The 9,573-nt window shown below is 43.1% G+C and overlaps 2 non-coding genes across 2 annotated transcripts; both read left to right on the top strand.

Annotated features, from left to right (window-relative positions):
- The first annotated feature begins 2,767 nt into the window (after nt 1-2,767).
- LOC125092514 (U6 spliceosomal RNA) lies at nt 2,768-2,869 on the top strand. Its single transcript, XR_007124974.1, has one exon. It is a non-coding gene; the product is annotated as a U6 spliceosomal RNA (small nuclear RNA).
- Nucleotides 2,870-9,020: 6,151 nt separating this feature from the next.
- LOC125092503 (U6 spliceosomal RNA) lies at nt 9,021-9,129 on the top strand. The gene has a single exon (XR_007124965.1). It is a non-coding gene; the product is annotated as a U6 spliceosomal RNA (small nuclear RNA).
- The last annotated feature ends 444 nt before the right edge of the window (nt 9,130-9,573 follow it).

The following is a 9,573-nucleotide window of genomic DNA, read 5'->3' on the forward strand; positions in this document are numbered from 1 at the left end:
AATAAAATCTTAAAAAAAAAAAAAAAGAAACATTAGTACACCCCGGTAAATGCCTCTTTGCCCACATTTATAAGAGTTTCTCTTGGAGTATAAAGAAGTAAAATTGCTGGAAAAGGCATTGTTGGATATGGCACATTTTCAATATTACTCTCCAAAATGACTATGCTAACATATATTCCTTCCAGCAGAAGAAGAGAATTCCCAAATCCTCATTTCTTGGCTAACTCTTGATGTGCTCATACTTTTTAACTTTTGCCAAGAACATAACTAACTACCTTACAGAATGATCTTTCAGTTAGCAACATTTGCTAAAGCAGCTCTTGAAAAATCTGCCACATTTTGAACAAAGACTCCTTTTTCACGACATAATGACTTTTCACCTCAAAATACATTAAATAAATATGACAAAAGAAGTGATAATTCAACATTACAGTTGAAAGCAAAATATTCTCACCGATTACAGAATATAAGAATTTCTCATCAGAGAATCTCATATGGAGCAAGTCTGAATTGTGCTCTATGTTTACATGAACCACAAATGTTTTTTGCTTGTTTTTGCACACAGACATAAAGCAAATAGAAACAAACACCCCAAATTGAGAACAAAACAGGAAGGAGCGGCTGGCAGAAATTCGTAATTCTTGAAAAGGTGAAGGAAGCCAAGGACACAGCAGGAATCTGACCAAGTGAAATTCAGGTTTCAGGTGTGAGTTGTGCCTGTAAGACTCAGGTGGCCGACAGTGCAGTCCCCACTCGACGGTGAAGACACGACGTCGAGGAAAATTCACATGAAAATGAAGTGAGAGGTCGAGTCAGAGCCTGGCACGAGGTGGTCTGGTGAGGAGTCTGGGACGCTCTTCTCTGTTAAGAATGACGCCGTGAGCAGCCACAACCGATGGATTCGTTGTACAAGGGCTACAGGGCTGTGAGCTGGGCTCTTGGAGCAGAGCTTCTGGAACTTCATGTGCACACAACCCCCGCCCCCCACCCCCCGCCCCCCGGGGGTGCTGTGAACAGGCTCTTCTGCGGCAGCAGCGGGGCCAGGACGGCCCGAGACTCTGCATTTCCAACCAGCTCCCGGGCCAGGCCTTGGCGCCGAGCAGCGGGGGTTCCCGGGATCCCCGGGCCGCGCGGGGGCTCCTCCCGCGGGCCTGGCTTCCAGCCGGTGGCCCGCGAGCCACGCAGCACACGCACGCAGCCGCCCGCGCTGCAGCTAGAAGGACGGTGGCAGCGGGAAGGGGCCGGAACCCACGGCCTGCGCCGCCGGGCGGGGGGCAGCCGGGGGCTCAGAGTCCTTTATTCCCCCGGAGCCTCACACGTGGCCCAGGGGGGCTGGGGGAAGGACAGGGGGGCAACCGCGGGGGAGGGGAGGACCGGCCCCCGCGTCCGCGCCCCCGGGGACCCAACCTGCTTAGGTGGAGGAGAGGGACGGCGGCCGCGGAGATCGGATGGCCGGCGCCGAGCCGGACAGCTACCCGCTGCTCCCAGCCCAGAGAGGCGCTCAGGAAGGAGCTTCCGCAGAAAAGGTTTCGAAGCTTGAGGCACATCTCTACCTGCAGACCGGAAGAGCTCCCCGCACCTCGGGGAGAATTACCTCCCTACGCACCGACACAGCTGGGCGACAGTTTCGAACGAGCACTCTCCACAGCAGAAAGCCCTGCAGTCGTGACGACAGGAGAAAACCCGTCCATTCTTGAGGGCTCCCCTTGTGCTCTGCACGCTACTTAGTGCTGCCCGTGAGTGCTCTCATCTGAAGCTCACGGCGCTCCAGCTCCAGGGAAAGCCATGGTGCAGGCCTTGGGCTTGACTGCGTTCAGGAACTCCATCGATGTGGCCAGGCCGCCTTTGCCCTCCAGCTGCCTCAGCTCTCTTCCATCCCATGCTGTAGCAGACGGCCTCCTTCCACATGGGCACACGCAGCTCCGCGCTCACATCATCGCAGCCCAGTCCCCCCGGAAGAAAGAGAGTCTCTCTTCTGGGCACAGTGGCCCCTAGCCTTCTTGTCCTGCTCCTCCGGCCGTGGAACCTCTGCCTGTGAGCAAGCTGGAGCAGGACAGATCATGTCCCTGTACTGCAGCCTGCTGCTCATGCAGTAGAACTTCTGTCCCACGGTGGAGGCTGGACAGGAATGGGACCTCCAGTCCTCTGCCTTGAACCTACCTGGGTATAGCTTCTGCAGCCCAGAGTTGGGGTGTTGAGAGATGCTGATGGCCTGCCCTTCCTTGAGTGAAACCATAGCCCTAGACTGGGAGCGGGGAGGAAATGGAATCCATCAGACTCAGCTGTGAAGTGGGAAGCAGTTCATGGCTCAAATGTCACAGACTCCCATTTAAGTAACAAGTTCATGGTTCTTACTAAGGTTTACTAGTAGATTTTCTTGGATAAATGTTTCTCTATTTGCTGTATGTTCTTGGGACAATCCCAGAAACTTTAAATGGTTGGGTTTTTTAAATAATTTTCGTCAGTTAAATGGTTGTTTCACTGGGGAGGATGTCTACCGACCTTACCCCACCATTTTGGAAGTCCATATTTCAATCAGGGTTTGTTTTTTTTTTAAAGGTGAAAAATAAGTTTGTTTGATAGTATTATAAACTCATGATTCAAAAACATACTCCACGTGTTTCAATCCACTGCAATTATTCTTAATGATGTTCAAATTATCCCAACTGGGACTAGGGGAAACTTCTCTATGTTGGCTCCTAAGTCCTTTTGGCATGTTCTTAGCAGTTGTTGAAAGCTTTCTTGCTGTTAAAATACTGTGTACATTCTACTTGCTTCAGCAGTACAAATACTAAAATTGGAATGATACAGAGATTAGCATGGTCCCTGTGCAAGGATGACATAGATTTGTACAGCGTTCCATATTTTTAGATGCCATATGATTTCACTCATGTGTAAGTCTTAAGAAATGAAAGAAATGAACAAGGAAAAAAAGAGACAAGCCAAAAACCAGCCTTTTAACAATAGAGAACATACTGATGGCTACTAGAGGGGAGGTGTGAAGGGACATGGGTTAAATAGGTGAAGGGGATTAAGGGTACACTTATCTTGATAAGTACTCAGTAATGTACAGAAATTTAAAAAATAAGGAAACATTAAAGATAGAATAAAAAGGGATGCCTGCGTGGCCCAGTCGGTTAAGTGTCCGACTGAGTTTTGGCTCAGGTGGTGATCTCAGAGCCGTGAGATCAAGCCCCAGGTTGGGTTTCACGCTCAGCATGGAGTCTGCTTGAGATTCTCTCTGCTCCTTCTGCTCATGCTCTCTCTTTCTCTCAAATAAATCTTTTTTAAAAAAAGAAAGCATAAAAAATGGGACATGAATAATAAAAAATGTATTAGTCATCATGATAAATATATTGGAATCCACACCCCTATTAAAAATTAAGATTCAAAAGGAAAACAATTAAGATTCACAGGGGTGCCTGGCTGACAAAGTTGGTAGAGCATGTGACTCTTGGTCTTGGGGTTATAAGTTGAACCCCTGCATGGGGTGTAGAAATTACTTAAAAATAAAATCTTGGGGTGCCTGGGTGGCTCAGTGGGTTAAGCCTCTGCCTTCGGCTCAGGTCATGATCTCAGGGCCCTTCCCCCTCCCTCTCTCTGCCTGACTCTCTGCCTACTTGTGATCTCTGTCAAATAAATAAATAAAATCTTTTAAAAAATAAAATCTTAAAAAATATAAAAATTAGGATTCACAAATTGGATTAAGAATTCTATTTTAGGGGTGCCTGGGTGGCTCAGTGGGTTAAAGCCTCTGCCTTCGGCTCGGGTCGTGATCCAGGGAGCCCGCTTCCTCCTCTCTCTCTGCCTGCCTCTCTGCCTACTTGTGATTTCTGTCTGTCAAATAAATAAATCTTAAAAAAAAAAAAAGAAAAAAAAGAATTCTATTTTATGTTATTTAAATGAAACACAAAATGAATCAAAAAGATTAATGTAAAAGAAGAGGAAATACACAAAAGAAATGCAAATGAAAAGAAATCAAAGATGAGGGGCACCTGGGTGGCTCAGTGGGTTAAAGCCTCTGCCTTCAGCTCAGGTCATGGTCCCAGGGTCCTGGAATTGAGCCCCGCATCGGGCTTTCTGCTCCGCAGGGAGCCTGCTTCCTCCTCTCTCTCTGCCTGCCTCTCTGCTTACTTGTGATCTCTCTCTCTCTGTCAAATAAATAAATAATCTTTTAAAAAAAAAGGAAATCAAAGATGAAAAAAACATTAGTACAATTTGACATTTAAAAAATGACATTGGAATTTATAAAGCCAAAATATGAAGAAGGATATAATATCACTTAATACAATTAATAAGTCTTCCTTAACAGCTTCCTGGAAAGAAACAGGTATTGAATACTAGATAATATGCTGGGTTTTTAAAAAAAAATTGTATTTATTTACTTGACAGAGAGATGGAGAGAGAGAGAGAGAGCACAAGTGGGCAGAGTGGCAGGGAGAGGGAGAAGCAGGCTTTTCTCCGAGCGGGGAGCCCAAGGCCGGGCTCGATCCCAGGACCCTGGGATCATGACCTGAGCTGAAGGCAGCTGCTTAACCGACTGAGCCACCTAGGTGCCCCAATAATATACTATTTTTTTTCCCTAGTGTCATGTAGCATTTACAAAAACTGAATATATAGCTCTACTAACAGTGGCATGTAAGTAGGGTTCCAATGCTAAAGAAAACACACAGGACCCAAGAGGACATGGCTTACAAATGTAGTCTATTATAGGAAAAGGACATGCTATAGAAACAGCACAAAAGTCAGAATATACATCACAGCATATCATTCATAGCAGAGGTCTGGAGAGGCCAGGTGCAGGCTCCTATTGTCCTCTTCTTCTGGTCCTAATAGATGTTCTGCACTCATCTTATATCTTCCCTGCCCCAACCCTAGAATCAGCCATTTCTTTAAGGAGCCCTGGTTCCGTTTATTGAAGAATGATATTTAGGAACACAGATCTGGGTGCTAGGTGTGCTCATTGCTGCTGGGGTAACATGGCTTCTAGACCATTTCAGAAGCCAGAGCCAGAAAATATATCTAAGTATACTACCCTAGGTATATATATATATGTCTATATTTCTGTATATATCTACCAACTAGACTTGGTACATACACTTACGTACAGTTCTTTTTATTGTTAGCCTTACAATATCTAGTCAAAACACCATTTTTTTTCTTTTTTTAAATTGAAGTATAGTTGACATACAACATTTTTTAGTTACAGGTGTACAACATAAAATTCAATATTTGTACATAATGCAAAATGATTACCCCAATAAGTCCAGTTAACATCTACCACCATATACCCATTTCTTGTAATGAGAACTTAAAAGACTTCCTGTCTTAGCAACATTCAAATATGCAATATAGTATTTATTAACTATAGTCACCATGCTGCACATGATATCCCCATGACTTATTTATTTTATAACTGGAAGTTTGCACTTTTTGACTCCCTTCACCCATTTTACCCACATTTCACCCCTATCCTTTGGCTACCACCAATCTATTCTCTGTGTCTATAAACTTAAAAACAGTGTTTCAAAGTTATTTAGCATTTCCCCTTGCCCTCTTTAGTGAAGTTATGCCCTACAATTTTAATACAATTAGACTCTTTTGTCCCAGGCTGCATTCCATCCTAGGCTCACTGACAATCAGATGGATTTTTAAAAATTTGCAAACAGTAAAGTTCATTCTTGGTGGTGTTAATAGTCTATGGATTTTTGACAACTGTAGAGTCATATATAGCCACCCTGCCCTGGTACAGCCCATGATGTACTCGACCCTTCCCTCTCTCACACTCCCTGGTAACCACTGCTCTGCTTTCCATCCTGTAGTAGACTGAATAATGACCTGAAAAAATATGCAAGTCCTAATCCCTCCAACCTGTGAATGTTACATTACATGGCAAAAGGGACTTTGCAGATGTGATTAAGAATTTCGTGATGGGGAGATTATCCTGGATTATCCAGGTGAGTCCTAAATGTAATCACAAAGGTCCTTAAAGGAGAGCAGCAAGACAGTCAAAGGAGGTAGTAGGAGACATAAGGATGGAAGCAAGAGGTTGGAGTGATGTGAGGAAGGGGATACAAGCTAAGTAATACAGGCAGCCTCCAGAAACCAGAAAAGTCACAGAAATGCATTCTCCCTTAGAGCCTCCTGAAGGAACCGGTCCTGTAGCACCTTGACTTTAGCCTAGTGAAACAATTTTTTTACTTCTGGCCACCAGAACTGTAAGAAAATAAATCTGTGTTGTTGTCAGCCACCAATTTTGTATTATTTTTTTTTTACAGCAACAGTAGGAAACTAATACATCCCCCTATAGTTTCACCTTTTCCAGAATGTCCTATGAATGGCACTATACAATACTTTCGGGTCTTAGAACCTGGCTTCCTTCACTTAGCAAAATGCATTTACAATCCATCCATGTTGATGTTATATATATTTCACCACTAAGAAAAGAGATTCATTCATGTCGAGTGAATCAGTAGATTTTTTCCTTCTTATCACTGACTAGTACTCCACTGTATGCATGTGACAGTTTGTTATCCATTCACCTGTTGAAGGACATCTGGTAGTTTCTGATGAATAGAGCAGCTATGAACATTTGCATACAAGTTTGTGTGTGCACACAAATTTTCCATTAACTTAGCTATTAAAGAAACTCATAGGTATTCAGAGCTTTTAGGACATGAGGATGGCAATTTAAATATCATGACCAGGGAAACACATTATTAAGTAATACAAACAAAAAGACGGGTGCCTGGGTGGCTCAGTTGGTTAAGCCACTGCCTTCGGCTCAGGTTGTGATCCTGGAGTCCTCAGATCGAGCCCCACATCAGGCTCCCTGCTCGTCGGGGAGTCTGCTTCTCCCTCTAACCCTCTCCCCTCTCATGCTCTCTCTCACTCTCTTTCTCTCAAATAAATAAATAAAATATTTTAAAAAAAAAGAATTACAGGCTTTTTAAGGCCAAAGTTACATTCACAGAACAAGCCAGAAGTTTTGAGTTCCAGATATCTTACAAGGCCTCTTTGTTAGTAATAACATTTTCAAGGACATATTAAGAAACCAGAAAATTGTCTTATTCTGTTGCTGAGATTTCTTATACTGGCAGTTAGGACAGCCTGTGGTTTTCCAGACCAAATGCTGAAATTCCATTATTTAGAAATGAAAGAATTAAAGACAGATCTAGGAAGATTAACACTTACGATGGAAAGGAAAAGGGCAAAATAGAATTATAAACAATTGGAATATTTGCATGGAATGTTATCCATCCTACAGTGTTAACAGCAAAAACTGACAATATCTGAATTTCTGATTTATTATATTGACAATCCATTTGCCTCCAGTCCTTAGTACTGTTGCCATGAAACTTTTTCAAATAATTTCATGAAGTCATTAAAACGTACCTGTTTTTTCCAACAAATATGCTGTGACACCTCTGTCAGGGGAGTTTTGCCTGAATGAAACAAAAAATAAGTCATTCAGGGACGCCTGGGTGGCTCAGTTGGTTAAGCAGCTGCCTTCGGCTCAGGTCGTGATCCCAGCATCCTGGGATCAAGTCCCACATCGGGCTCCTTGCTCGTCAGGGAGCCTGCTTCTCCCTCTGCCTCTGCCTGCCATTCTGTCTGCCTGTGCTCGCTCTCTCTCCCCCTCTCTCTCTCTGACAAATAAATAAATAAAATCTTTAAAAAAATAAATAAAAAAAAATAAAAATAAAAATAAATAAGTCATTCAAACATAAAAGTCACAAAATTTTTCTCTAAGGGACCCAAACTACACAGGAATAATTCGGAGATGTACCCATCAATGCAAAATCAGGTACAAGTCACATACTATCCAAAAGGTTTATAGAACTAACTGAAAAATGTTTAATAAGTATTTGCTGGGGTTTGAGAATTTTTTTGCTCCTGCTTACATGCTAACAAATTAGCCTGTGACCATTTCCTGGATGCCAGCAGCATGGTAAGCAGTATATTTGTGTGGGTTCCCCCCTACCCAAGTCCCACAGGGGCCATGCAAAGGGACCAACGGGACAAACTGTGTGTTTCATGTACTTTTGCATTACAGCCAAGGAACACTGGCCTTGTGGGAATTCACATCTTTTAGAGCAAGCCTCCTATTTGTTCAGAAGGAGATAATCACTTCATCCTTCAAGGCAGCTCCCTACAAACAAAGCCCTGGGAAAGGGCTCAGGTAAAGAGCGGTCTAGGTCTCGTGTTCCAGGCACATGGAAGAACAGGCAGTGTGGCTCTGGGCTGCGACGGACAGCATCTTCCAACAACAGCATGCCCAGAGAGAAAACAGGCTATCTATCCTTCCACATGAAGCGGACAATAAGAGGTCCTGCCCAAAGTTTTGCTCCAGGAATATTTTCCTTCACCACCATCTTTCAGGAGCTAGAATACAACTATTTTTAAGCTGGTGCCAACAAACCGTGCTTAGGTAACCATGCCTGTGCTTTTTCTCTGTTAACCAATCATAGAGAACTCTCTGGGAAGTCATAAATGTGGGTTAAGGGAGATGTAAATCAGTAAAAGCCAGTACCATGGGAGTTTAAAACATCGCTTCATGCACTTTACTTGTGCCTTCTGACCAGTTTGGACTCAGTCATGTATGTACAGTGTTACCATTTTCTACTGGAATACTGTTGTCACATCCAGTTTTAGTGTTTCCATGGATCAGATGACACTCACTTCCTAATGGTCATTTCAAGCAGCACATCTTACTCTTTCACCTTCCAGATTTCCATTTAGTGAAACTATCCAGAAGCTGGAGGGCAAAGAAAACAATTGATACGGCCCCTTCCCATGGCACAGAGCAGGTAGAGAGGGTGGAGTGAATCTGGAAGGGCAAATGGAAGATATCTAGCCCAGCCCATAAATGGCATTGATGTCACTGGCACGATTTTCTAAAACATTAAGCCATTCTTGGGAAAGTTCCAAACGAAACAGCACGCTCCTTTCAATTTACACAGTAGTTCCGTTCCTGGAAAATTCCAGGATATTAAAACCATGCAAAAAATACTGAGTTATGCTCACTTCAGCAGCAATATACTAAAGTTGAAATTATACAGAGAAGATTAGCATGGCCCCTGCACTACTGGAATGACAAGCAAATTTGTAAAAAAGCATTCCATATTTTCAAAAATAAATTTTAGAAAGAGAAAAAAGTACATTTAGTTTATATGCAAAATGAAGTCAGGTTTAGGTTCAGATAATTACAAATAAGTTTTTCATACACATGAATGCCTACGAGGGGGTTGAAAATTACATAAGATGTAGGAAAATTCATCCTTGTAAGAAAGTCACATGCATTGAAGGACATGTGACATTCTTGGCTTCTGCCCAACTAACTAATCCCCAGCCAGCGGGTTCCTATCAATCACTGCAACAACCATAGTAGCCCCACGTGTTTTCAAAGCATACCCTTGGATGGTACTGCCCCTTGTGATACTCTACTAAGGTGAAACATTCATCCTTGTAGAATTTGAGTTTCATATTTCATCCACTTAGCATCTGGAGGCAACACTCAACAGAAGAAATTACTTCTCAATTTATGGATTCTTGTTCAATCCAACATACAAA

Source organism: Lutra lutra, chromosome X (assembly GCF_902655055.1).
Source record: "Lutra lutra chromosome X, mLutLut1.2, whole genome shotgun sequence".
Taxonomy (NCBI): Eukaryota; Metazoa; Chordata; class Mammalia; order Carnivora; family Mustelidae; genus Lutra; species Lutra lutra.